Source organism: Rissa tridactyla, chromosome 1, assembly GCF_028500815.1.
Source record: "Rissa tridactyla isolate bRisTri1 chromosome 1, bRisTri1.patW.cur.20221130, whole genome shotgun sequence".
Lineage (NCBI taxonomy): Eukaryota > Metazoa > Chordata > Aves > Charadriiformes > Laridae > Rissa > Rissa tridactyla.
The window spans coordinates 214,878,397-214,904,691 of NC_071466.1; the positions used below are offsets into that span (position 1 = coordinate 214,878,397).

Genomic DNA, 26,295 nt, shown 5'->3' on the forward strand with positions numbered 1-26,295 from the left:
GGGCCCTGTGTACCACTTGACCTTCCAATTGCAACATGGAGCTGATTCCCCATTACGGAACATGCAATGGCCTAAGAAATAACAGGAATTGATAGTTTGTGCAGTGACATTTTTAAACATGCACTGACTTTTAGGGGAAGCCCACAATGAATATTAAACAAGCCCCTGCATTTCCTAGGGTAGGTGGATAGGGCCTGACATTCCTGTCTCGGTTATGTGCGGTGACATTTTAAAATAATTTTTGTCACTGCACGATTCCTCTGGTTCTTCAACCTTATTCATTCTGGGACTTCATGAGAATTAAGTCTCTTTTGTTTCTAATAAATGGAGCCCTGGATTCCCTCACCTGGGAAAGGACTTTTGACTAATGCCACTGTATATGGAAGAGTGCTCAGAAATTATAAGAGCATTTGAGTACAAACCAGAAGCACAAATGAAAAGAATTGCTATTTTCAATTGTTACTTCTGAGGCATTTTGTGTTATAGCACCTTGATGCCTTACACAACACCTGGATTAAGTCCAAATCTGCAAGGCTGTACTGAAAGATAAAACACAAAACCTACTTATCACTGAAGTCCCACTTAAGACTTCGAAATAGACTTCAAGTACAACTAGAGTGCTGCACTTGCCTCCTGCATGGGGGACCTTCTATGATACAGTCATTTAATTTCAGGGTACATTTGAGCTTTTTCTTATATAACCTGAAGGAAATCACAGGATAAACCGCTTTGGATCAGAGAGCAGAAAAGTGATTGTAGTTTTGCTTTTCCTCTCCATCCTTTGGTTTTCCTCTCATTAGCAGGCATTATCAAGAAGGCTTCCAGCCATCTAATCCTTTCTAAGAGCTCTCTCTATGAATCAAATGAAGCCGGAGGTAAAAAAATTATTCATATACGGTCGTGTTTATCGTTGTCTGAAAAGCAAAGTGTTCAAACCAAATCCTCCAGAGACAAAATAGCCCGAACTGCTACCGTGATGACTTTTAATAATAAGTGAATGCTCCAGAACTGGGTGGATGGGGTAAAAGTGAAAGGCCCCTACAGCGTGATGTCCTACAGGGAAGGATATTCCAGGGTCTTTTCACCCTTCAGATCTTGACCTTCTCTAAACAGAGATGTTACTAGATCACGAAGTAGTACCATGGCTTTCCTCCATTTACCAACACACAAGAGCATGGAAGACGCATCAGCCCAGGCTTTATTGCATGCTGGGGTCCAGAGGACTTGCAGCCAGTTGTTAGGTTATCTCAAAGTTGCATGTTTGCTGCTGTAGTGGCAAGGACAATCTACGAAGACTGTGATCTAATGCACAGATATCGACTTCTTGATATGATCAATCAGCGCTTCCTCCCCCACATCTGTTACTGTCACAGAGCAACTCCTTGAAATAGCTACAAGAGCTTGTTTCAAATGTGCTCAGGTATTTCCGCACTGTACTGCAAGGCAGGCAGCAGCACCGGCATCCCCGAAACCAACCCAAGTGAGGCAACATCCTCTGTGTTCGTTCGCACCTACCCAAAGCAAGTGTCCTCACTGTGTGCTGCCCCGAATCATCACCATGCTGTACACATGCTCTTCCTGCCCCTCTATGGCAGCCCTGTCATCTTCCCAGGTTCCATGGCTTAGACAGGCTCCTGAAGGTCACCTACAGCACTAATCTGTTCTTAGTTTCTTTCTCTTTTTTCTCCTCTGGTCTCAGTACTCGAGTGTGGAGTTTTTGATGCCTCTCTCTACCCTGCCAGACTCCTTGACCACAGTGAACATGAGGATCACATGAAGCAGAGAGTTTTGTTTCTAAGGGGTTGATGGGGTCTTCTTCAGTCATTCCCAGGAGAGTAATAATGAACAGAGAGCGCATAGAAAGCCACAGCCATGAGGTGCTTGGGGATCTCCCTTTTATTTCTTCCCTCACTGAAATCCCATTTCTACTCCTGCTAGTAATGCTGCAGACACTTGGGTACCTAAGTGGGTTATGATCCCATTAGCTGTGGCCGGTGACATAAAGAGAGAGGATCATGGCTTACCTTACTGTCCATCTGCCTTCCTAACGTTGCAATTGCTTAGGACAGTGCTCCGAGTTCCTCTTCCTGATCCTAGCTGAGCTCTCTGTAGCATCTGCCTTTGAGGACCAGCTCTCCTGGCCACCAAGTTTAACACCATCTAATCTTATTCTTTTCCATGCTGCTGAAAATTGAGTCCATCAAGTCTCTTGCTGGGTGTCCCAAAGCTGAGGTCATTGATGGAAAAAGTATCCTGGACACCCAGAATCCTCTGGTGAACAGAGGCTACTGTGGCAAGTCACCATTTTGAGATTTTTGTGGCCGTAATAGAAAGGATGTGACAATGGTTCCCTTAATCAGAGCCCGATATGTTTCCATCAGCCCGCACTGATGGTAAATGCACTCACATCAGACGTTTTCATAGCGCCGACAAGAAAAAGTTTTGACCTTTCACCTTAACCACTAAAAGAAAGCAAGCCAGCAAACCCACTCCTCACCCAAAATATTCACCACAAGGAGGTCAGGTCTGAAATGTTACCGTCAGCAGCCTCTCTTTACCCCAGCTTACGTTAACTCTGCAATGAAGACAGCTTTCTGGGAAATTTAGAAGGAGCGTGCACACCACAGCACTCAACTGTATAATTCATTATTAGCAAAACTTCACTGGGAAACAACACCGTCTGCTGGCGTTCTTGTTGCTTTTGAATAGGCCAATTCAAAAGAATTATCAGGCGAGCTAATGTGAGAAAAACAGACAGAATTCACAGAAATAAAAGAAAGACCTTCACAAGTCATCTTTGGCTCATGCCTGCTTATGAATAGCTTATAAAGGAGAGGTAAAAAATACAGAAGAGGATGGTTCTTGGCTGGCTGCTCCCAGCTAGGAGGTGTCACTGGTGCAAACCAAACACAGGGGGTAGATCAGCACTCATTTTGTAGCACCAAGAAGGTGACAGCGTGGCCTCAGCACATGGTGGAGTCGTGGGATGGCAGCGGAGCGAGGGGGTGCTCAGCTTCCCCAAGTTGGCTTGGGAGGGAGGCAGAGCAGGATGAGTCAGGGTTTAGCGAGCTGAGCCCACCACACCTTTCCAGCTATGTCTTGGTTTCACAGCACCGTTTGCTAAACCACTGCTGACTTCTCTCAAAGCCTTTCTTGGAAAAAGCACTACTGAGATCATGAAGACCACTAATGAGCATCTGCATATGGCTTTTGGTGAGTCCGCTTGGGGCTCACATCTCCACCAGCGGCTGTGTGCATATCTACCCAATACCACAGCTGCTGGAGTCTTTCCCAGGCTAAATCAGTTCTTCCTTTGGCTAAGTCTTCATCAGCTGGAGCTGCTTCTGGCATTAATTCACGTCATGCCTCAGGGAAGGCTCTCCAATGGGACAAGTATCCGTCTTCTCCCCTGCCAGGCCTGACCTGTCGGTTCTCACCACGTGCCTTCCACACAGGTCCAAGTGCAAAAGACACCTTGAGACAAGATGCCTGGGGACTCATAGTGTGGGGATGTGTTATTGATTACCCGAGAGCTAGATATTGCCCTTCTGTGTCCCTAGGCTTCAGTCTCCCGTCTATAACAGAAGGAAAGCTGTTCCTTTTTAGGGCAAAATAAGGATACATACATTAAAAACAATGAGGTGCTAATACAATAGATATGAGAGACTTCGGTCCTGCCTTAGACAACCTGTTCTGTTGGGCTTTCCTTCTCCAGCCTGCCCTGCATAAAGGAGGCTGTTTGCTGCTAGGAGTTGGTCCCTTTCAGGAGTTTCTACAGCACCCGGCACAAGGGGTTTCTGTGTTGGACACTCGGCACTTCTGAAATACTAGTGATAAACTGCTTTGAGTTACTGCAGCGTATAACCCAGAATCATGCAAAACTTCTCAACTCCTCACCATTACATGACACAGCATTCATTTAAGATCCAAATTTGTAGTAACACCATGGTGTCTTATTGCTCTTTCTGACAAATTATTTTATTTGAAAAATAGGAATATGTGACTGTCTAACTGCTGAAACTGCACAGATAATAATTAAATAGAATAATAAAATTCTGGATTCCTGGGAGGAGGGTTCAAACCTGTTATGAGTGCACGATGACTAGATAGAATGCAAGAGCCCTTACCAGCTGGGCTGCTGGAGCCCATAAATTTGAAGAAGGTGACTATGTCTCCAAGGACGCCATAGAATCATGGAATCATAGAATGGTTTAGGTTGGAAGGCACCTTAAGGACCACCTAGTTCCAATCCCCCTGCCATGGGCAGGGACACCTCCCACCAGACCAGGTTGCTCAAAGCCCGGTCCAACCTGGCCTTGAACACCTCCAGGGATGGGGCAGCCACAGCTTCTCTGGGCAACCTGGGCCAGTGCCCTCACCACCCTCACAGTAAAGAATTTCTTCTTAATATCTAATCCAAATCTCCCCTCTTTCAGTTTAAAACCGTTAACTTTCTATCACTCCCCTCCCTGATCAAGAGTCCTTCCTGAAAGCGAAGATGATTGCTGTTGGTTTTGCTTCAGATTTCCCCATGCAATTAATTAATGATATTAAAGGAGCTAGGAATGGCAGAATATGTGTGCCAGCATTCCCGCAACCCCCAAACTGGGCAGTTTGTCTCCAAGGGTGGTCAACAGCATTTCAATGATGCCCATTTCAGGGAGACTTGCTAGAGACGGTGTTTTTCTGCAGAAGCCAGGGAAGGGGTATTGCTTTCACACAAGCCATGGGGGACTGTTCTTCAGGAAAGGAGAGGAGCTTTCAATCACAAATTACTTTGTATTTTTCTAGCAGTTTCAAAGCACCGCACCTCTCACGCAGTGTCAACTAGAGCATGTGGTCACACACAATGAACCTTTTGGCTATGGTGTTGGCTTGGGGAGGTGAGGTTTTCACTCGCTCCCACCCCTCCACCACCCACCCCACCTCTTCCCCACCACCGCTGTGTTCACCTAGCCCTTCATGTGGCCCTGTCCTGCGAAAATGATGCCTGTTACAGGCAAAGGGCAACCCTTCCTTTTTCTTTTTCTTTTTCTTTTTCTTTTTCTTTTTCTTTTTCTTTTTCTTTTTCTTTTTCTTTTTCTTTTTATTTTTCTTTTTATTTTTATTTCTCTTTTTCTTTCTCTTTTTCTTTTTCTTTTTTTTCTTTTTCTTCTTTTTCAGTTTTGCTTTGCTTGTTTTTTTTAAATCCAGACCGTTTTGCTGCTCTGGCTGAGAGCACGGGGAGGGGATCAGTTGAGTCAGCAAAGCGAGGAAGCCATAACGCAGGGTGGGGAGGCAGGACACAGGCAGGAGGGAGGCAGAGCGTGGGAACCAGCAGGTGAGGGCAGGCAGCGGCGTTGCCTCCCTCAACCTGTGCCCTAAAACGCATTTTATGCATCTGCTTAAATTGATTATTTTGAACGCCACCAGCTCACAGCTGCTGACAAACCATAGTATCGAGCCCAAAATGAGTGAAGAGGGACTGAGAAAAGGCTTTGAAACTTTACAAAATCATGGTTGAGCAAACTTTATGGACTGGGAATGCATTTTGCATCATATGTTCCGTTGGTCCTTGGTATGAAACAAAAAACTCTTGGAGGGTACTGCAACAACACCAGTGATAGGACTATCCTGGTTGATTTATTTCTCTTTATAGCTAGAAAGGGACCATACATATCTCCAGTCAAAGAGTTCCAAGGAAGTAAAATGAGACTGGACCCTGTGGAAAGATTTTCCTATGATTACTCAAGCTTTTCTGGTGAAGCCTAGGAGATATGCACCATCACACAGTATTTTGCAAGTGACTTGATTTGCTCACTGCATTTCCTGTCCTCTTCTGCAGAGGACAGGGAGCTCCCAAGCTGGAAGTGTGTGACAGCCAAGCGGACAGAACTCTCTCGGGAATGGGTGGTTTGGGGAGTGTCGGACCCACCACGGAGTAGAAGGGATGAAGTGACGTGACCTCTCTGGTCCTTTCCAAGCCCTTTCTTTTATGCTAGAAAAGACTGAAATATAAACCTCATGTTACATGCTGTGCACGCTTTGAGCAGAAATGGAAACCTTTAGGAAGGAAAAGAAGAAAAAAAAAGCCCAGTTTTAGTGCTACCTTAACATTGAAAATGACCTAACCCGCTATATTTTCTTCTTTATTTTTCAAACACATTGACTCATTAACTGAGTTTCAATTAATTCAAAGCAAAGACAAATAACTTCTTTCACGGAAGTTATTAAACGTGTTCCCTTGTTATTTTTTCCCCACACCCTCTTTAAATTAACAATAAATTGCAAATAATCAGCCCTAAAACCCAAACAACAGAGGCCAAATATGTTGAGAATGAAACTCTTCAGAAAGGCCCATTGCCCAGGCAAAACGCTCAATCAGTTTGATTTTGTGCTGTTTTTTTTTTCTTACTGAAAATGTGGGTGGTTTTCAAATACAGGAAAGAAAACACGATGGCTTGTGGTGATATTTTCCACCAGAAAGATGCAGCTTTAAGGACTTTTGGTTTCCTGTGGCGCTTTGGGAGCTAAGTGGCCCAATGGGTTGTTTTGTGTGCGATATCCAGAAACTAATCCTGAGCCAAACTATTTGTGGGTCTGCAATATTTCCTATAGGTGAAGTGACCCTCGTGTAACCAGCTGCTGTGTCATGCTCTGTTCCCTGGGTGGAATCTGGTGTACGTAGAGGGGACAATGGGGTTGGTGAACGGGGGACAGGCCATGGGGCTGCATTGCAGCTGGAGGTACACCACTACAATGCCTGAAGCTTGCACTCAGCCAATCTGTGCAGGTGGACATGATGGTCCTCCAACTATCACGTTCCTGTGCAAATCGTAGCAACAGCATCAGCAACACTGGAGCTGAAAACCTAAGCTTGGGACGGAAATACTGCGTCCAGCTTTGGAGTCCTCAGCACAAGAAGGACATGGACCTGTTGGAGCAGGTCCAGAGGAGGCCACAAAGATGCTCAGAGGGCTGGAGCACCTCTCCTATGAAGACAGGCTGAGAGAGTTGGGGCTGTTCAGCCTGGAGAAGAGAAGGCTCTGGGGAGACCATATAGTGGCCTTCCAGTATCTGAAGGGGGCCTGCAAGAAAGGCGAAGAGGGACTTTTTACAAGGGCATGTAGTGGTAGGATGAGGGGTAATGGCTTTAAACTGGAAAAGTGTAGATTTAGATATTAGGAAGAAATTCTTCACTGTGAGGGTGGTGACACACTGTCCTAGGTTGCCCAGAGAAGCTGTGGCTGCCCCATCCCTGGAGGTGTTCAAGGCCAGGTTGGACGGGACTTTGAGCAGCCTGGTCTAGTGGGAGGTGTCCCTGCCCATGGCAGGGAGGTTGGAACGAGATGATCTTTAAGGTCCCTTCCAACCTAAACCATTCTGTGATTCTATGAAATACATGAGATTTTAATTATCTGCAGCTCACCTTCAGTTGGGATGAAAGAATATCTTCTGCAGGCTTGTAGTATCAGCACCACACCCTGTGCCTCCCCAGTATAACACACACTGATGCAGACAGGAAGGATGGGTATGTAAGTTAATGGTGTGTGAGTAATTAAAATGCAAAATCATCTGCTTCATGAAATGCCTTTTTCTCTCCTGCTCGTAACAGGAATAGGCATTATACCCATCTCAAATTGTTCCAGAAAATAGGAGAGAACCACTCTTCGAAAGGAATTCATTTCCCCTGATTTCCAAAATCCCAGCAGCCTTTCCCTTTGCCTTGCCTTGCCTCCCTTCTTTATTTTAATGCACACTTTACATTTTAGGGACCAGCAGCAAGGGCAAAATAATCACAATGGTACACAAAAAAACATCCCAGCCTGTTCAAAGTGAACACTTACAAGTCCTAAAAATTTCTCAACACCTCATTTGGATGATCTCAAACAAAACATCGCTTTCACAGGTCTGGCAGGTGGCATGTTCTGCACCTCTAATGGTGTATTGACCTTTTAGGCAAACAACTTTTGAGATTCTTCATCAGAGCTTTAGGACCCACAGAAGGTACCTGAACACAGACTCATGTCTTCTATGGGTACCTCAGTGGTGTGAAGGACATCTGCAGGTTCCCCTGCTATAACTGTAATCATATTTGTTTGACCATTAGCGGCAGCGAAGCCCACTAGACTCACAGGGCTGGGTGTGCTCCTGCAGGATTTCTCATGGTCTTCTCCAAAACCCTTTATACCTCAAATTTCTGGGGTTTCTTTTCCTTCTTGTTCCTTCTGTCCCAGGTTCCTAGGCCATTTTCCTCCTCCAGATCCCACAAGCCCCATCATCACAACTAATCTTACAGCACAGGAAGAAGCCACAAGACTGGTGGAGCTGAGAAGGTCTCCCAGGGAATGTCCCAGGCAAAACCCACCTCTGACACCCTCAAACCCTGAAAGAGATGCACAGAATAGGTACCACCTGGTCTTGCTTCATACAACAACCTGGTCTGAGCTTGGACCTGCCTGGAAGAGAGATGTTTCAAGCACAAGAATGTAACACGATAGGACAGGGAGACATTTGAGGTGCTGGAGTGTGTCCGGAGAAGGACAATGAAGCTGGTGAGGGGTCTGGAACACAAGTCTGATGAGAAGTGGCTGAAGGAGCTGGGGGTGGTTCAGCCTGGAGAAAAGGAGGCTGAGGGGAGACCTTCTCGCTCTCTACAGCTCCCTGAAAGGAGGGTGTAGCCGAGGGGGATCAGTCTCTTCTCCCAAGTAACAGGCGATAGGACAAGAGGAAACGTCCTCAAGTTGCGCCAGGGGAGGTTTAGATTGGATATTAGGAAAAAATTCTTCACTGAAAGGGTTGTCAAAAATTCAAACTGGCTGCCCAGGGAAGTGGTGGAATCTCCATCCCTGGAGGTATTTAAAAGGCGGGTAGCCGTGGTGCTCAGGGACCTTGTTTAGTGGTGATTTTGGCTGTGTTAGGTTGATAGTTGGACTTGGTGATCTTAAAGGTCCCTTCCAACCTAGACCATTCTATGACTGTATGATTCTAAGATGAAAGAGGAAAGACTTCCCTGTTGACTTCCCCTCTGCACCCCTCAGCAATCTCACCCCCTACTGCTCGTTACAACAACAAGGCTCCTCAACTTGAAAAAACCACTTGAAAAAAAAAAATATGAAAAAATCAGGTTGTTCTAATTATTTCATTCTTTTTGGTGAGCATTTCTTTGCAGCCACGGTTGCACTGCCGGCAAAAGGGTCCTCGCAGCGGGGTCCCTCGCATGGTGGGACACGATGCTCATCCCCCAGCCAGCACCAAGCCCCCCGAGATCGGGCCCTTTTTATTTTGGGGGGGGTGGGGGGTGGGGGAGGCAAACACGGGAGGAGGCTGGGGGGGGCCGAGGGCGAAGAGGGGAGGGCGGTGTGGTGCCGAGGAGGAGGAGGAAGAGACGGCGAGGGCAGCCCCGGCGGGGCGGGGGCGGCCGCAGCGGGTAGCGCTGCGCTGCGCCGAGCCGGGGCTGCGCGGGCGGAGCCCAGCAGCGCCGAGTTTGCGCGGAGGGTAACGGGGGGACGCTCAAGCCGTGCCGAAGCCGAGTTGAACCACCCCGGGCTAATCCCAAACCAGCCGAACTAGCCAAGCTGCGCGGCTAGCAGGTACTGCCCGCGGAAGGGAGCGGAGTGGGTTGCGCGGAGTCCCGCGGCGGGGGGATGTGGCGGAGCGGGCGCAGGGGGCGCGCAAGGGGTGCGCGGGGCAGCGCCGGTCGGGGCACGGTGCGGTGCGCGCAAGGTGTGTGCAGGGAAGCGCTGTTCGGGGCGCGCAGGCGGTGCGCGGAGCGGAGGGAGCGCGCAGGGCAGCGCGGGGGGCGCAAGCTGTGTACGGGCAGAAGATGCGCAGCGGGGCAGCAACGGCGAGGAAGTTTGGGGCACTCTGGTACCGTTGGCGTCTCATTTTACCTGGGGTTCAGGACACTCCGCTCCAGCTCGCAGTCTGCGCTCGTTAAGGGATCGTAAAGGTTTCAACTTGAAACCCAGCCAGTTATTTTTTTTTTCTTTTTTTTTTTTTTTATATGAAGATTTTAAATTACTTTCAGGTTCTACACCTGATGTGCGAGTGTTTGTGGTTTCATAATCACATTTTCCTGTCTTTAAAAAAAGTGTTGTTATGTCTCCCGTGTGACCTCATGCAATACAAAGAAGAGGGGGAAAGGAGAAAAACAATGAAAACTGATTATAACCGAAGTGTTATTCAACACAGTAAACAAACTGGGGAAAACAGAGAAGGAAAATACTTTCCCCTGCTAGATTCTGTGATGTTTTGTAGGTGTTTCTTGGTTACAGCAGTATGTAATAGGACAGCCAGATAGAAGTCTAGTTTTAGAGGAGATGTTGCATCTCAGTAGCTGGGTATATCATTTTCAGGTCGAATTTGTAATGTTCTACAAAGTAGCGCTGTGTAAGTTTGAAAGCAGATTTGAGCGGTAAAGAGAAATGAACTGTCTCCATCCCTCCTCCGCTGCCGAGTGTTGCGAGCTGCATTTCCTTTTGAAGGAGGGGACTCGAAAACCCAGCCCGGCTGCTCTGTCTTGAGAGCTGGGTTCTGTTCCCTGTATGCACGTTGAACGCTAATGAAGTTAAACCCTTGGGTGCAATCAGTTCTTTTTTAATTGTTGCTACAATGCAACTAACTAACTTCTCGGCAGTACTTGTCTGTAATCTCCAGTATTGTGGTACTTTGCAGGCGTGGAAGGCTTTTTAAGGGCTTTTTTTTTTTTTTTTTTTTTTTTAATTTCCACCGATGAAACAACAGTAGCAAAGAAAATTACTTCACCAGCTGAAAGCCACTCAATTGAGTCATGCTAATAGCAGATTATTTAGTAGGGTTAGTAGGGCAGGAAGAGATAAAGTTTCACTGAACTTGTTATTAAAAAAAAAAAAAGGCAGGGGGGAGGGAGGAGCAGAACTATTTGTGGATTTGCGGTGAATAGGGCAACGTTCTGACTGTTGCATTTTTGAACAGTCAAATTCTTGAAGTCTTGGACCTGTGCTTTTTTTATATTTCTTTTACTTTACCCTTCTTTGTGATTGAAGAAAGGACTCCACGTGCCATTTGAGGCCGCCAGGTATATTTGAGTTTCTGGGGAACATCCTTTAGGAGCTGAGACGAGGGACCAGCAAGGAGCACCTGCTCCAGGGAGGTCCCTGTCCCACCTGTGGTGGAGCAGGGCTGCATTCAGCTGGAGGTTGATGGCCTCCTAAGGCAGCTGCTCCCCTGGAGCTCACAGTCCCACCGAGCTGCCGTTGCCCAAATGCCTGACATCAGAGTTGAGTCTAGATCCCGGCATGGGCTCTGAATTGTTGCCTTTGTCTCTTTTTTTGGTATCTAGGCTGGGCATCAGACTTTGATGTCCACTAGCCTTCGCTTGCCAAAGCTCCCCGAGCCACGCTGAACCCCTCGTTTTCCTCGCATGACTTTTTGGCCAACCCCTGTGAGGACACATGATGGATGAAGCGAGTAATGCTCAGCCTCTGCAGAGGTCTCTGGCTTGAAAGACTCCCTGCTTTAAGATGGTGCCGCGGTTGCACTGCCGTAGGCAATGCAGAGTTTAGTTAGACTTTCTCCCCACTTCTATGTGTCCTTAGGGTTTTTTTTCTAAAGCCCTATCGAAGATGCAGATCCCTCTGCTGAACCTCCGTCCTGCATCTCAGCAGCCCCCCTGTACCCAGGCTGTTTTTGTAATCATGCTGCTACACTGGCTAAAATTTTTCTTTTTTTTTTTTCTTTTTTTTTTTTTTTTTTTTCACACCAAGGACAGCTATAAACAGAGAGTTATTACATTGCCAGGGTGGAGCTAACTAATTATTTTTTTTCTGCCTCAAGTGTTGTTTCCTTTCAAAGAAAGTCACTCAGTTGACTCTCAGAGGTTCTCACGGATACACTGCGTGCCTCATCATCACATCAGAGGTGTAGGGGCTCAAAGGAAAGGCTGAGAGGGAGAGACCAGGGAGCAGGGATGGAGGGAAGGAGAGCCCCAAAGCAGCTTAGCTTCCCAGCATGACAAGTTTTTATTTTTCCTCCTTGGAATCAGGTTAGTCTCTGTACATCCTCTCACTTAGTTCTGAAGAAGGTGATGTGGTGAATATAACTTCTGATGGCAACTTTTTGGTTTCTTCTCTTATTGTCTGGGTTGAAGCGCAAAGAGCTCTGCAGCAGCCTCGGATGGATGAAGCACTAAGCACCCTCCAAGGCTTTGTCAGGAGGGCTGCTTCATAGGAGCTGCTTTTGGCTTTTTATGTATGTGTTTATGGATCTAAGTTATAACACTTTTGCTGAAGCCAGGATTTGTGTAAGCAGAGTGTTGTTCCTTGCCTAAGCTTCAAAAAAGTGATTCTCAAAATAGAAAAGGCAGAGAAAATCAATGCAGTAGCATGAGCATCCAAAACCTATATGTGAGAAATCATCCATAGGACCAACCAGAGCCTTGGTCCTGCAGTCGCAGGTACCTACAGCTCGGTGTTCATGCACAGCTCCCTCGCAGGGTTTCTCATGTGCTGCCTGTTCTTACATAGAAATATTCACCGGATCGTGTTCATGGTTGGCATCAGAAGGCCTGTGAGCTCTCCGTGACAGTTTGTTTCCATTCCGCGGTGTTGCTCTCTCTTTGCCTTCGCTTGCATCCGAACCAGAGCATCTGACTCCTGGTTGTAGGCCCGGCTGGAAGGAAAACATTGGCAAAGGCAGTGTAAACTGCAAACCCTTCTCTGTAGCCAATTGCAAAATGCTTTCTGTATCGTTGCTTGTTTGTATTAATTTTGTGGTTTATCAGGCGGGCTGGAGACAACCAGACACATCCGACAACCAGATTGCATCCAGCAGTAAAGATAATGTTTATTAACTTTGATGATGTGTGTGGAATGAGCCCAGATTGCTTTTCAAATTATGCACAGCCGTTTTGGCAACGGATAATTCCTCTGGTTTGCATCGTACCTTGGAGCAACACCATTGCTTTGGGGCTGAATTCTGCCATCTCGTTTTGGTGATATTTTTAGTTCCACCTATGTGTAAGAATCCTTTCCTGTGTTTGTTTGGACCTTTTGGGCAGAAAGACTGCAGGGAAGAAGTGTAGGGTTGTATAGGATGTACCCAGGGCAGGATGAAAAGAAAATGGTGCAGCTTTCACGTAACCGTACGGTATCTCTCTCGCCACGGTGCCATGTGTGGGGTGCGGATGCAGGGTTCCGTTATCTCTAAAGTGGATTTCTTGATACTTATCTGAGTCGTAAAGAGTCCTGAGATTGACAGATGATAAGCTCTACATAATAGTATTCTGGTTTTTGTGAATGGTCATTTTCCACATCACGTTCAACCTGGTTTGGGCTGGCGTGGTCCTCTGTTATTAGCTACCTCAATTATTATGTCTTTTAATTTGCTTGGCATTCATTCAAAAGAAGTGTATCGCCTTTGCCTTATCATTGTCAAGTACAAATGTCCCACTTATCTCTGGGAGATATGATATAGTCAGAGCGTACGCATAGGAAATACCAACCCTAAAAGATAAAAAAATTTCCAGTTGATAAGAGAACAGGGACGTTATGAATCCTGTGGCCATCTGTGTATTGGGCTCAGTCTGATTCTGTGACTTCTGTTACACCTACTGAACTTGCCATTTCCTCAGGGAAGTGAAGGGAGACTTAATGCTGAGACCAGTTTAGGGCATCCTTGCCCTGCCAGGTCAATGGGAAGAGAAGGGCTCGTGGGTACAGTTCATCGCGTGAACACCTTGCGCTGTGTCCTCGGCAATGCTCTTCCTGCATGGCCGGGTGTTCTAACCTACAAGTGTTTGATTGACACTTTGTCACTAAGCTGTCACGGACCTGACCTGCATGTCAGTCTGGACCTGGATATAAAACAGGGGTGAAACCTCCACGCTTTGAATAAAGAGTGTGAAGAAAGTAGCTCTGAACTGCCTGGGAGGTGCTTACGGACAAAAAGAGGCATCTCAGCCAGCAGAACAATGTGAAAAACCTCAGGATATCCACAAACCAGGCCATGGACTTCACTGAACAGTGGTGCTGGGGCTGTGTGTAGGCTTCAAACGAAACAGAGCAGAAAAGATCATTCTGCCCCATTCTGTCGCTCAAGGCCCTCCATCACTCTTGCCCCTCCATCAGAAGATGACACCAATTTTCCAGGGGCAGAAGACACTCTTTACGGAGAAACTGTATTTTTCATGGCATAATTTTTTGATTTGCAGCTCATCAGTAATGCCTGATGAACACCTGAGTTTAGAAAAAGAAAAAAGCTCTGTATCTTATCCCCAATGATTATGAACTAGAAAAACAGAAAAGGCAATTATAAGACGTTTTCATCCAGGGTTGCCAGACCATCAACTGTTAAAGGAAAAAAATTGATGTGACCTCAGAAAGGTGCCTATAAGAGATGGTTGGAGCACCTTCCATGATATATAAAGGAATTCAAAGGTGGCAATAAAAATATTTCTTACTTAGCACGTTATAATTATCAGCAAACATGACAGTAGGAGGACTGTGTCCATAATTACGACTGCCCTGACCAGGAGCTGAGGATGAGATAGTGCATGAATGCGTAAAAAAAGTTCATCCTAAGGATTTTACAGTGTATGTAAGAATGACTTGTAGCAAAGGTAGCAAAAGCATGGTACATATGGAAATGGTGAAAGAAGGAGATGGAAGGAAGGAGGAAGTCTTGCAACCTTGTGTGTTGCAAAATCACAACTCTTCATCAGCCTAGTGACATGCTCCCAGGTAAGGTTTTAGATCAGGGTCTAAGCTGGAAGCTTCAGGGTTACAGATCAGTTGGTTTTAGAGGACAAGAGAATCACAGAATCATAGAATGGTTTGTGTTGGAAGGGACCTTAAAGATCATCCAGTTCCAGCCCCCCTACCCTGGGTAGGGACACCTCCCACCAGACCAGGTTGCTCAAACAGAGATATTTGAATAGAGAAATAAAAGTGTTTTTCATTCCAAAACACAGAAGATGTTCAGGTTGGTTTAGTTCTGTAGTGGAAATATTTTGGTCCACAACAAAAATGTTTTGATTCTGAATGCTGTTATTGTGTGTCGTAGGAGTTCAGTTGAGAGATGGAACATGCTTTTCCATTGAGTTGGTTTCCTGGAGCTTCCAAGATGCATCATGACCTCTTTATGTGGTGCAGAAAAGTGTAGACTCTATCCCCAGTGTCCCTGGCAATAGTGTTCATGGAAGATGTGGTCCTGTGGATAAACCTGGTTGACAGAAAGGAATGAGGATATGGGGGAACCTTATCTGTAGTTTTCATGAGGCATTATGACAGGTTGGTTGAATCAAAACATTTCAGACTTTGCACCTCAGTTTCCTAGAGCAAAAAAAGCATAACTTCAGAAAATATTTAATTTTTATATTTTTTTTTTAGTTTAAAAAGTGGTTCTATATCAAATATGTTTGACAGAATTTTCTGTGGCAACAAAACCCACCGGCTCACCACCTGCAGCTCATGGAGGGTTTTATCATTTAAAAAGGCAGGAAAATGATGGTTGAAACCGGTTTGAAAAGGTCGTTCCAGGCTCTGGTGGTAACATGGGAGAAGGTGTGAGCGTGCCTGCAGAAGTGGATCACTGAGTGGAGGAGGAAGGGTAGACCTCAGACTCCTCACCGCAGCAATCTGGGGTGGGAAAAACCCTGTGTAGACAGACAGGCTGAGAAGGTGGTGCTGGTTACAACAAGGTGGGTAGAAGATAGATAGGTATATGGTGAGAGGTGGGTGTGGGGCTGGGGGCAGCTAGTACATTCCTCCCTACTGCAGAAGGGTGAAGGTTCAAGCTAGAGATTCACCTGTGTTTAGGTCTAGCATATTGTACAGAAGTACTCTTTAGTTTTCTTGAAGCTTTGGCTCTTGGCATCATTCCTGGGCATGAGGATTCATGCTTACACACCTCACCAGAACAGCTAAGACAAGAGTATCCTTGTTCCTTGCTCCTTGTAAGGAAGAAAGAGACACCTCCAGAAAAAGTGCCTGGGACAGATTGCTAATTATCTCCTGTTAGGCGTTATCCAAGGCATAAGGCTTTCTGCCTGTTGCTTCTTCATGGAAAGGAGGCCTTGTAGCCCCAGAACCAGAGCGGACCCACTCAGATTCTGCAGTAATGCAAGCATGCCTTTTCCTCAAACTCCCACCTATGGGCAATACGGAGCCAGTGTTTATTTTCAGGGTGGAAAGTGACGTCTCTAGAGATCCAGGTGAACTTAGTGAACCCAAATGTTCATCTTATGTAGCTCAAACCGAGTCCCAGCAATGATGCCCGGTCACGTTCCCCCAGTGATATTTCTTTTCCTTGCTGGACCATCTTTGGTGTAAAGCAAAGGGTTGGGACCTGCTGCCCGCTTTTTCCAGCTCCACTTGATAGCTGGTGTGAGCCACTGGATATGCTCCTGAGAGCAAGCGTGTCCTGTTCTTTATTGTGTGTCTGCAGTTACGGGGTATGCTAATAAAATGACAGGGCTGAGCACTGTGCTGCAGTCAGCAAGACCATTTAAGTGTCAGTACAGTCCCATGTCTGGTTGTGGCCTGTTTGAGCAGCGACAGCGTATGATAGGGACTGTTCCCTGTAGGCAGGATGGATGAGGGCCTTTCAAGGAAGGGAGATATACCTAAGGGGTGGATGTGCTTTTCTTCTTGGGATCAGAGAAGATATCTTGGTCTACTCGGTGTGAGATGTGGGTGTCCACACACTGCTGATCCCAACAGATCACTCCACAGATCAAAATGCCTAGTTTGGGTTTAGTAGGACCTTCATGACCCAGAATCACTTATAGCATATGTGCCGGTCACAGGGCAGAAAGGAGATATGACCTTGTCCTCAGGAAGGCCTGTAGCCAATGAATTGTCCTTGTGTGCTGCATATAGCAAGTTTTGGACCTCAGCAGAGAAGGTGAGAAGAAATGGCTCCCCCTGGTCACCAGCATGGACGTGCTGCTTACTGCTATGCCTGGGCCAAGTGTTGTGGACTAAATCACAGCCCTAAAAAGTCATCTATGAGGTCATAGATTCCTCTGGACTCCTCTGAGGCATTTGAAAGACCCAGTAACAGCACAGCGGACAACTTAAAACCAAACAATAGCTCTAGGTCAGACACAGATTCCTCTTCTGTCGTGACATCTGGATACGTCATTGCAGAGCAGCTACCCCCCACCAGGCCAAGAAGTACAGTCCCTCCCTCATATGCCATTGCACCACATGTTTTCTGGAAAAGCAAATAAACCCAGCCCATTCCAAGAAGCAGAAGGGCTGTCGCACCACTGTAAACGCAGGCATTTGCTGAGAGTGGGGATTTCACGTAGCTCATCTTGGGGACGCAGGGATCAGGGGTGAAAGAGGATGTGTTCTTGGAGCAGACTGGCTGTAGGGCTTCGCCTGACTCGTTGTTTTGTGAAGTTATTCTGGTGTTTTGCGGGAGAAGAACCTCTCTGACAAATATACTCACAACTTTGGACTGACAGTAAGGTTTTTCTTGAGTTTGGTAGGTGTATGCTTTGTCTCTGTCTGTCCTCATTGATGCAGTAACTCAATATTTTGGACCCAGCTCTGTCCTTGGGACTAAACATGCAGCAGCAGTAGCCTCACTGTGAGCTAAATATCTCTATCTGAGAGGCCAAATTTAACCTGTAGCCTAAATAAACTGCCCAGGTATGTGGTCTTAATTTTATTTTTAATTAAAAAAAAAAAATAAGAGAGAGAAATGGTAGTGGTGGTAGGATTATTTGCAAACATACACGTGTAAAGCTGGAGTAAACTTTCCTGAAACGTGCGGGCTTGTTGCAGCTTTGCATTGGCACAAGTGAAGTACTAATTCAGCTTGGTCTTTTTTAATGACCCAGTGATTTTGTAAATAGCAGATAACAATCTACAGGGATACTCAGGGACTTCACAGACAGCACCAGGACAGTGGCCAAGCTTTGGGATCATCTAGCGCCGTAAATCCCCATGAACCTCACTCCGGACTTCTGCAAGTGCATTGGGAGCAGAAATTTAACTTCTATTTAGTTTCAAAACTAAACTTGCAGATGATTAATTTTTCACTTGGATTCAAGCCTTTTCTTCTGAGGAGCTTTTTGATGTGGTCATTTGATTTTGCTGCGGAGTTTCTATGTGCTGGCGAGCCTGCTCCTCTTCTCATGTACAAGTCAGGAATTGCTGCAGTGGGAGAAGAATCAGTCTGGGTGAAAGAGGAGGCACATTGTGCCTGATACGTCGAGAACAGAAAGAGCAGCTGAAGCTTACGGAGCTTTGTTCTGGCTTGTGAATGGGATTTAGACAAGGTCGTACCCTACTTATCCACGGAAACCAGAGAGACAAATGCTGATGTGGGAGTCTCTGTTCTTTGTCTTGAAGGACTGTGAGCGTGTTGAGAGCTGAATTTACCCAGGTTTTCCCCTCCCACCCTTTCAGTAACGCTTGCTATTTATGTTTTGATTTATAGCACTGGTGAAATAGTAAAGAACATGCATCCTCCAGCTTCCGTTTTCAGCTCCTCTGTCCCCTCCTCCCCCTCGTACAAGGGGAGGGTGTTTGTCAGGGCAACTACAGCCGTTGTTATTAAAACAGTTGAGCAAATTAGATAGAAAAAGTTTCTTGAAAATGATTCTGTTTCTCCCTGTCCCCCCTTCATCAAAGCAGGGTGGTTTTTTGTAATGTATTTTCTAGAGAACTTGGAAAGAAAGGTGCTTTTACCAAATCTCTTCATTAGAAAATTCAGTTGTATGGCTTATGTCAGTTTTTCCAGTTCCTAGTTATTAGCTTTGTACTTCTGCCTTGTTTATAGACCAGATTCAAATCCCATAGAAAGCAAAATAAAGGTTTTGGTGACTTTTGGTTCAGTCTCTTGTACTGAAGCAAAGCTGTAGACCATCACTGTGTTCTCAGCTTATTCGTCGTCTGCTGCAATACATGTATAAGTTAATTTGTTTGATGCAGACAAAGACCTGTAAGCCAATCTCTGAATTTGCTTAATTGTTGGCTGGTGAGACACCATGGCTGGGAGCCATGCCCTCTTGTCCCAGAAGCCCAGATGCCAGACAGACATCTCCACCTGAACTAGCTGCCTGGTCTCTGTTTGTTGGCTGTGAGGAGAAAGAGGCATTTGAGGTCACCGGGCATTTGACCCATTTTAGTCAGCTACATGGAGATAATGGAAATTGAAAACCCAGCAGGTCTCTTTCTTTCTGTCATTTATGAAGGGAGCCGGGGGTGAATAATCCATGTGCAGGTGTATACAAAGTAGGTAGTAGAGTAAATTTCTAAAACTAGGTGTCAGGGATCCCAGCCGTATATTGGTTTGTTTGGGCAAAGAAGGGAGGGAAGGAGACCTCAAGCGTGTCAGGATCAATAGACGGACCCATATCTCTGTGGGAGAAGTTGCCATAGGGTGGTTCCTGGGCACTGTGGTCCCTTTTCAGGCAGAGGACCCCGGCAGTAGAAGCCAGTTACACCAGCTACAGCCCCATATGAGGGGGCCCCAACATGAGCTGTCAATGCGTGCTTGCAGCCCAGAAAGCCAACCGCATTCTGGGCTGCATCAAAAAAAGTATGGCCAGCAGGTTGAGAGAGATGATTCTACCCCTCTACTCCACTCTGGTGAGACCCCACCTGGAGTACTTCTCTGGAGTTCTCAGCACAGGAAAGACACAGAGCTGTTGCAGTCAGTCCAGAGGAGGCCACAAAGATGATCGGGGGCAGGAGCACCTCTGCTGCGAGGACAGGCTGAGAGAGTTGGAGTTGTTCAGCCTGGAGAAGAGAAGGCTTCAGGGAGATCTTAGAGTCCCTTCCAGTACCTAAAGGGGTTCCAGGAAAGCTGGGGAGGGACTCTTTATGAGGGAGGGGAGCGATAGAAGAGGGGTAACAGTTTTAAACTGAAAGAGGGGAGATTTAGATTGGATATCAGGAAGAAATTCTTTATTGTGAGGGTGGTGACGCACTGGAACAGGTTGACCAGAGCAGCTGTGGCTGCCCCATCCCTGGAGGTGTTCAAGGCCAGGCTGGATGAGGCTTTGAGCAACCTGGTCTAGTGGGAGGTGTCCCTGCCCATGGCAGGGGGTTGGAACTATATGATCTTTAAGGTCCCTTCCAACCTAAACACTTCTATGATCCTGTGATTCTATGATTCTATATGCTCATGGACCTCTCTTGCTAGTCACACAGAGGGAGGCCGTGGTGGTGGATGAGGAGTGAGCAGAGGGCATGGTAGACAAGGAGGACGTGGTGTTGATTGAATGAGCTTTGGAACACAGTACTGATGTGCTTGGTGAAGTCCTAGTAGCCACCAATATGCCTCTTCATGGTACAGCTCCCACTTGCAGAGTCCCTCTGGCTCTGCGGTTCTATGTTAGACAACAGCTATGCTATCACCTCAGAAAAAGGGACTTTCTTCCTTTTGGGAGTGGTGAGGAAGGGTGGTAACTGATTAAAACTTTTGTCGTCTCTAGAGCAAAGCACCGCCTTGAATTCTTTGGTCAATGCTTTGATCATAGTAAAAGGGACCTCATTTGTCTAAAATAAACAATCATCTGTTGCATCTTTGTGAGCGCTGCTGCAGCCGTAACTCATACCCTTGTACTGAGGTGACACAGCTTTCGAGATGGTCCCTCTTTAGGATTTTGTGATCACACCGGGACCACCTGTACTGTTGCACCTGAATATATGACTGTGTTACTGAGCTTTTCTCTGGCCAGTGGTGTGCGCAGGAGGGACAGGCATCTTCCTGCACCCCGTGCTGCTTAACTGAGCTGCGAGAGTGATGCTGAGGTGAACTCTTCATGGTTCCCGGGGATCGTGAGCCACAGTAGTACCAAGATAGCTAGTGTAGGATGGACCGAACATTCGTTTGTTTTATGTGAGCCTCTGGGCTGAGCTCAGGGGCCAGCAGGAACTAATTAATAGGGAAAACAGCGTGAGTTTTAGGGAGAAGGGAGGCAGACATTGCCTCCATGATCATGACTTAGCTCTTCACATGGTATGAAGGTTTATTTATGCAGCCAGGGGGTGATATTAAAAAAAGGAAAAAAAATAAACCCAACCCCCCAAAAAATGGATTCTCAGCACTTTAGGCTAAAATGAATTTTGACTGTGTTTTGTATTTCATTCTTCCACCTACTCTGTGTCCTATATCCTCCCAGTCAGGGGGATCCCTAAGGGCAGAAGCACAGAAAGAAGGTGGTTGACAAATGACCTCTCAGGGAGCTGGTGGGAGCTAAATGGTAAATGAGGTGGAAATACATGAAAATATAGAGATGGAAGGTCTCTTAGGAACCCACCTGAGCATCTGACGCAGAGAACAGGACACCAAACTACAAGTGGGAAGAGGGCTTTCAGCCTAACTGGAGACAGAGCTTCCTTATTTAAATACAAATGTGGTTTTAAATTGAGATCTGGCCTGACTGTGGAAGAGAGAATGATATGTCAGAGTTTATTTACGGAGATGGCTGGAGTCCAGGGGCACTGTGAGTGGGAAAGACATAGAGGTTGGTGTTGCGATGGTATTGACAAGAGAGGGCACAGATGTGGCATCTGCAGAAGGGAGCCCTGAGATGTACGGAAACAGAAAAAAACCCCAAACCTTATTGGGGTGATTTTGGTGAAGCCATGGCAGCAAAGACTAATGGAGCAGAGAATGAAGGCAGAAGCTGCAGGTCTGCCAGCGTCTGCTGTGCAAAACAAGTATTTCTGCTCTTAAGGTATTTAGCAGGATAAACATGAAACTGCAAGGGTGTGAAGAAGACTGAATTATCTGAAATATCCATGATAGTGTTCATCATAAAGTGTGAGCTGGGCCTCTTACAGGGGTAGAGCTTTCTGCAGACTTACTGGGAGGATGGTTTTTGTCAGTGTTAGGTTGATGGTTGGACTCGATGATCTGAAAGCTCCCTTCCAACCTAGACAACTCTATGATTCTATGACCTCAGGGCAAGGAGAAGACAGCTGAGGGCTGTGGACCAGAGCTGGGCCCGTGCTCTTGGTGTGCCTAAAGTGCAGTTATCCAGCAGTCAGATATCTTTTTGCAATTCCTATCTGCTGTGCCTTATAGGAAATGTACAGTGCTGGAGAGGAATGAGGAGAAAACACTAATTCCTTTTAAATAATAGGACAAGCTCTGGAGAAACATGGAGCAATTCTAGATCAAAATTGCCTTCCTAAAATACACCTCCAAATTCCTTTGTGTCACACAGAAGTAAGGTGTGGGTGTCCAATGTGGACTGCAGTTACAGTCCGAGGCTCCTCTGTGACAAAATTGTCCAAGTTTTTGAGGAGTATGTGGTAACACCAAGCACACAAGAAGCTTCGTTCCTGACAGATGGCTAGACAGATACGTCAAGGGTGATGTAGACTTAGTCTGACAGGAGGCAGAGGGATGAGAAAAGCGCTCTTTTCCAGCCCAACATTTCCATGATTCTGGGTCCAAATACCTTTAGATTTCCAGATTAAATATAGACATGAAATACCTCTACTGCTGAACAAGGTTAGGCATAGGCATGAAACTATGCCTGCAGAAGGAAGGATGTTAATATGTCCCATTATGGTCCTGTCCCCCATGTTGGGACTTTTCTTTTTTTTTAAGAGAGAGAAAGTAAGAAATAGGTGCAGATGCTGGCACTGGCAGGAAGTTCAGTGCGTTAACAACCATCCTGATACAAGGTGGTGAATTATTTGAGGCAAACTCCTCCTGTGTCATTTAAAAAAAAAAAAAACAAAACCCAAACCAACAAAAAATGTGAACCAGTGCCAAAATCTTACAGAAATACAGGAACTGCTGGGCTAATAAACAAGAGGCCAAAGGGAAAGAGAAATTGTAGCTATGTCTCATAGAGTCACAGAATCGTAGGGTTGGAAGGGACCTCTGGAGATCATCTAGTCCAACCCCCTGCCAGAGCAGGGTTGTCTTAGAGCAGGTTGCACAGGAACGCGTCCAGGAGGGTTTTGAACATCTCCAGAGACAGAGACTTCACAATCTCTCTGGGCAGCCTGTGCCAGTGCTCTGCCACCCTCACAGGAAAGAAGTTCCTCCTCATGTTTAGGTGGAACTTCCTATGTTCAAGTTTGTGCCCGTTACCCCTTGTCCTGTCACTGGGCACCACTGAAAAGAGCCTGGCCCCATCCTCCTGACACCCACCCTTTAAGTATTTATAAGTGTTGATAAGATCGTCTTTTTTCCAGACTGAGGAGACCCAAATCCCTCAGCTTTTCTTCATGAGAGAGGTGCTTCAGTCCCCTCATCCTCTTGGTGGCCCTTTGCTGTCCCCTCTCCAGCAGTTCCCTGTCCTTCTTGAACCGGGGAGCCCAGAACTGGACACAGCACTCCAGGTGTGGCCTCACTGAGGCAGAGCAGAGGGGGAGGATGACCTCCCTCCACCTGCTGGCCACACTCTTCTCGATGCAGCGCAGGATGCCATTGGCCTTCTTGGCCACGAGGGCACATTGCTGGCTCATGGTCACCCTGTTGTCCACCAGGACTCCAAGGTCTCTTTCAGCTGAGCTGCTCTCCAGCAGGTCAGCCCCCAACCTGTCCTGGTGCATGGGGTTATTCCTCCCCAGGTGCAGCACCCTACACTTGCCCTTGTTGAATTTCATAAGGTTCCTCTCTGCCCAGCGCTCCAGCCTGTCCAGGTCTCTCTGGATGGCGGCACAGCCTTCTGGTGTGTCAGCCACCCCCCCAGCTTTGTGTCATCGGCAAACTTGCTGAGGGTGCACTCTATCCCCTCATCCAGGTCATTGATGAATATACTGAAGAGGACTGGGCCCAGTACTGACCCCTGGGGAACACCACTCCTCACTGACCTCCAACTAGACTCTGTGCCCCTCATCACTACCCTCTGAGCTCTGTCTTTCAACCAGTTTTCTATCCACCTTACTGTCCATCCATCAAGCCCACTCTTCCTAAGCTTCCCTATGAGGATGCTGGGGGAGACTGTGTAGACCACATCTACTGGCCTCCCCTCATCTATCCATCCAGTCATGTCATCATAGAAGGCTATCAGATTAGTCAAACATGATTTCCCCTTGGTGAATCCATGTTGAGTACTTCTGATAGCCTTCTTTTTCTCCATATGCCTTGAGATGACGCCCAGAATGAGCTGTTCCATCATCTTTCCAGGGATGGAGGTGAGGCTGACCGGCCTGTAGTTCCCTGGGTCCTTAGTTCAAGATATTTTTTCTCCCTCATTACATTGAAAAGCTCATTGAAAACACTTTCTTTGCAGTGTTTAAAAAACGGTGCTGTTGCTTCAAGTTTGTCCTGTGTTTGTTAGAAGGCAACTAAAACCTGAAAAGAGAAGTCAGTATTAAAAATTATAAATAAATACAATGGGGATAATTATCCTGAAAACATTTCCTTTAAGTTTGTGTGGCACAAGTGTTTCAGAAAGTGAGTGATACAGGAAATTAAATTATCCAGAAGCTCTCTAGGAAAATAAGAAAGCAAAACCAACAAGTTGCTTTTAATAATCTGAACCCAAAGGGGAAAAAAATGGACAAAAAAGAAAGGATTTACAAAGGACAGCAAACTGAATAGTTGTGCATGTTTCAGATGGGACAGGTGAGGGTGCAAGTTTGCTTTGTTTTGGGACCGGAAATGACAAATGTTCATCAAATGTGAGAAAAAAACGGTTATGACCTAACCTCGGGGACAGGACCTGGAGGGGTTTATTCCCAATAGAGATTTGGTGGGTCTGCTCTGCCTCTCTTTCCAGTTTACAGAAATAACAAGGATTTTAGCTTGAAAAATCTTGCCTCTCCAGTGGGAGATAAATTCACTTTGTTTACTGGAAAACAAAAGGCATATCTGAAAGATTCTCTTTTTGATGGGAGACTTTGTCTCCTTGTATATGAGCAAATTAGGAGTGTCCCTGTGCACTAGACCCTCTTTCCATTTCTAGAGTGACTTTCAGAGCAGATGGCCTTGGACAGGCAGGATGTGTGGGATCCCACCCAGTTGTATTTCACTGTCTTTTCAAGCTATCATAACTGTTAGACATGAATCCATCTGCTCCCCGATCAAACCCTACAATCTGGGTCCTTTTCACTGGTCATCGGAACATCATTCGTAGAATTTACCTGATTTTGGGCATCTTTGGGGTAGACATAATCATAGTGGGGAAATAGAAATTCCAGGATGGGATTGACTTAACCTATATTAAATATCTCCTTTAGGATGAGTGATGCAACCCTACAAGTACTTGTATCTCTTTACTGTGTATGATGGGAGCTGGGGTGATAGCTCGTAGGAGGGCTGCAGTTGTCTGCGTATATTCATGTGAATCCACCCTTAATCTCTCTTCGCTGACAGTGAGACCATGATTTCTCAGTCTCTCTATCCCAACCAAATGCAGTTGCTGCATACCATCCCCCATGTCATCATTCCTGCTTAGTGTGGGCCCCTGCGTCCATGTCAGGTCAGTCAAATCTGGGAATGGATGCAGCTGCAAACTCGCTTGTCAAGTAAAGAAAAGAAGAAGGGCTGCTTTTAGAGAACTCTGTTTCCATCCCACTTACAGGCACTGGACTCCTCGAAGAGGTTGGAAACCTGCAGTTTGAGATGGGGTGGAAAGCTGAACCATGTCTTTGGACACAGCCTGCATTTAGGTCAACTTAAAGCAATTGTTATGTGGAGACCTAAGGATGGCAAATCACAAATTCCCTGTTTTTAAGACCCAGCTACGCATGTATCTGCTGGAATGATTGTAGATGACGTCTCCTAGAGTCTGTTGATGTATGCAATGACCACTGGCATTCCCAGCAGCAATTTTTTGCAGTTTCCCCAGTGGGATGAATACCAACCCTTCCACAGCTGTAAATCTGTTCATCTGGGTTAACTCCACTGTAGCTAAATCACATATAAGATCTGAAAGTAGACCTCAGGCTCCAATCTTGTCTTGTGCACAACAAATGTAATGGGAAAAAAAACACATGAACTCAGCAGAGTACCAACAGCCGTGTTTGTACGCTATATATATGCTATATAGGGCCACGAAGATGACCAAAGGGCTGGAGCACCTCTCCTACGAAGACAGGCTGAGAGAGCTGGGATTGTTCAGCCTGGAGAAGAGAAGGCTCTGGGGAGACCTTATAGTGGCCTTCCAGTACCTGAAGGGGGCCTACAAGAAAGCTGGGGAGGGGCTGTTTGCAAGGGCAGGTAGCGAAAGGACGAGGGGCAATCGTTTTAAACTAGAGCAGGCGAGGTTTAGATCAGACATTAGGAAGAAGTTCTTTCCAATGAGGGTGGTGAGACACTGGCACAGGTTTCCCAGAGAGGTGGTGGAGGTCCCATCCCTGGAGACATTCAAGGCCAGGCTTGATGAGGCTCTGAGCAACCTGA

The 26,295-nt window shown here is 46.4% G+C and overlaps 1 protein-coding gene across 1 annotated transcript in view; it reads left to right on the plus strand.

Annotated features, from left to right (window-relative positions):
* Window positions 1–9,424: 9,424 nt before the first annotated feature.
* Window positions 9,425–26,295, plus strand: part of PRKCQ (protein kinase C theta) — a 68,753-nt gene continuing 51,882 nt past the window's right edge. The window contains exon 1 of the mRNA XM_054224461.1: window positions 9,425–9,572. The gene's annotated coding sequence lies outside the window, so the exon portion shown is untranslated. The remainder of the gene's footprint in view (window positions 9,573–26,295) is intronic.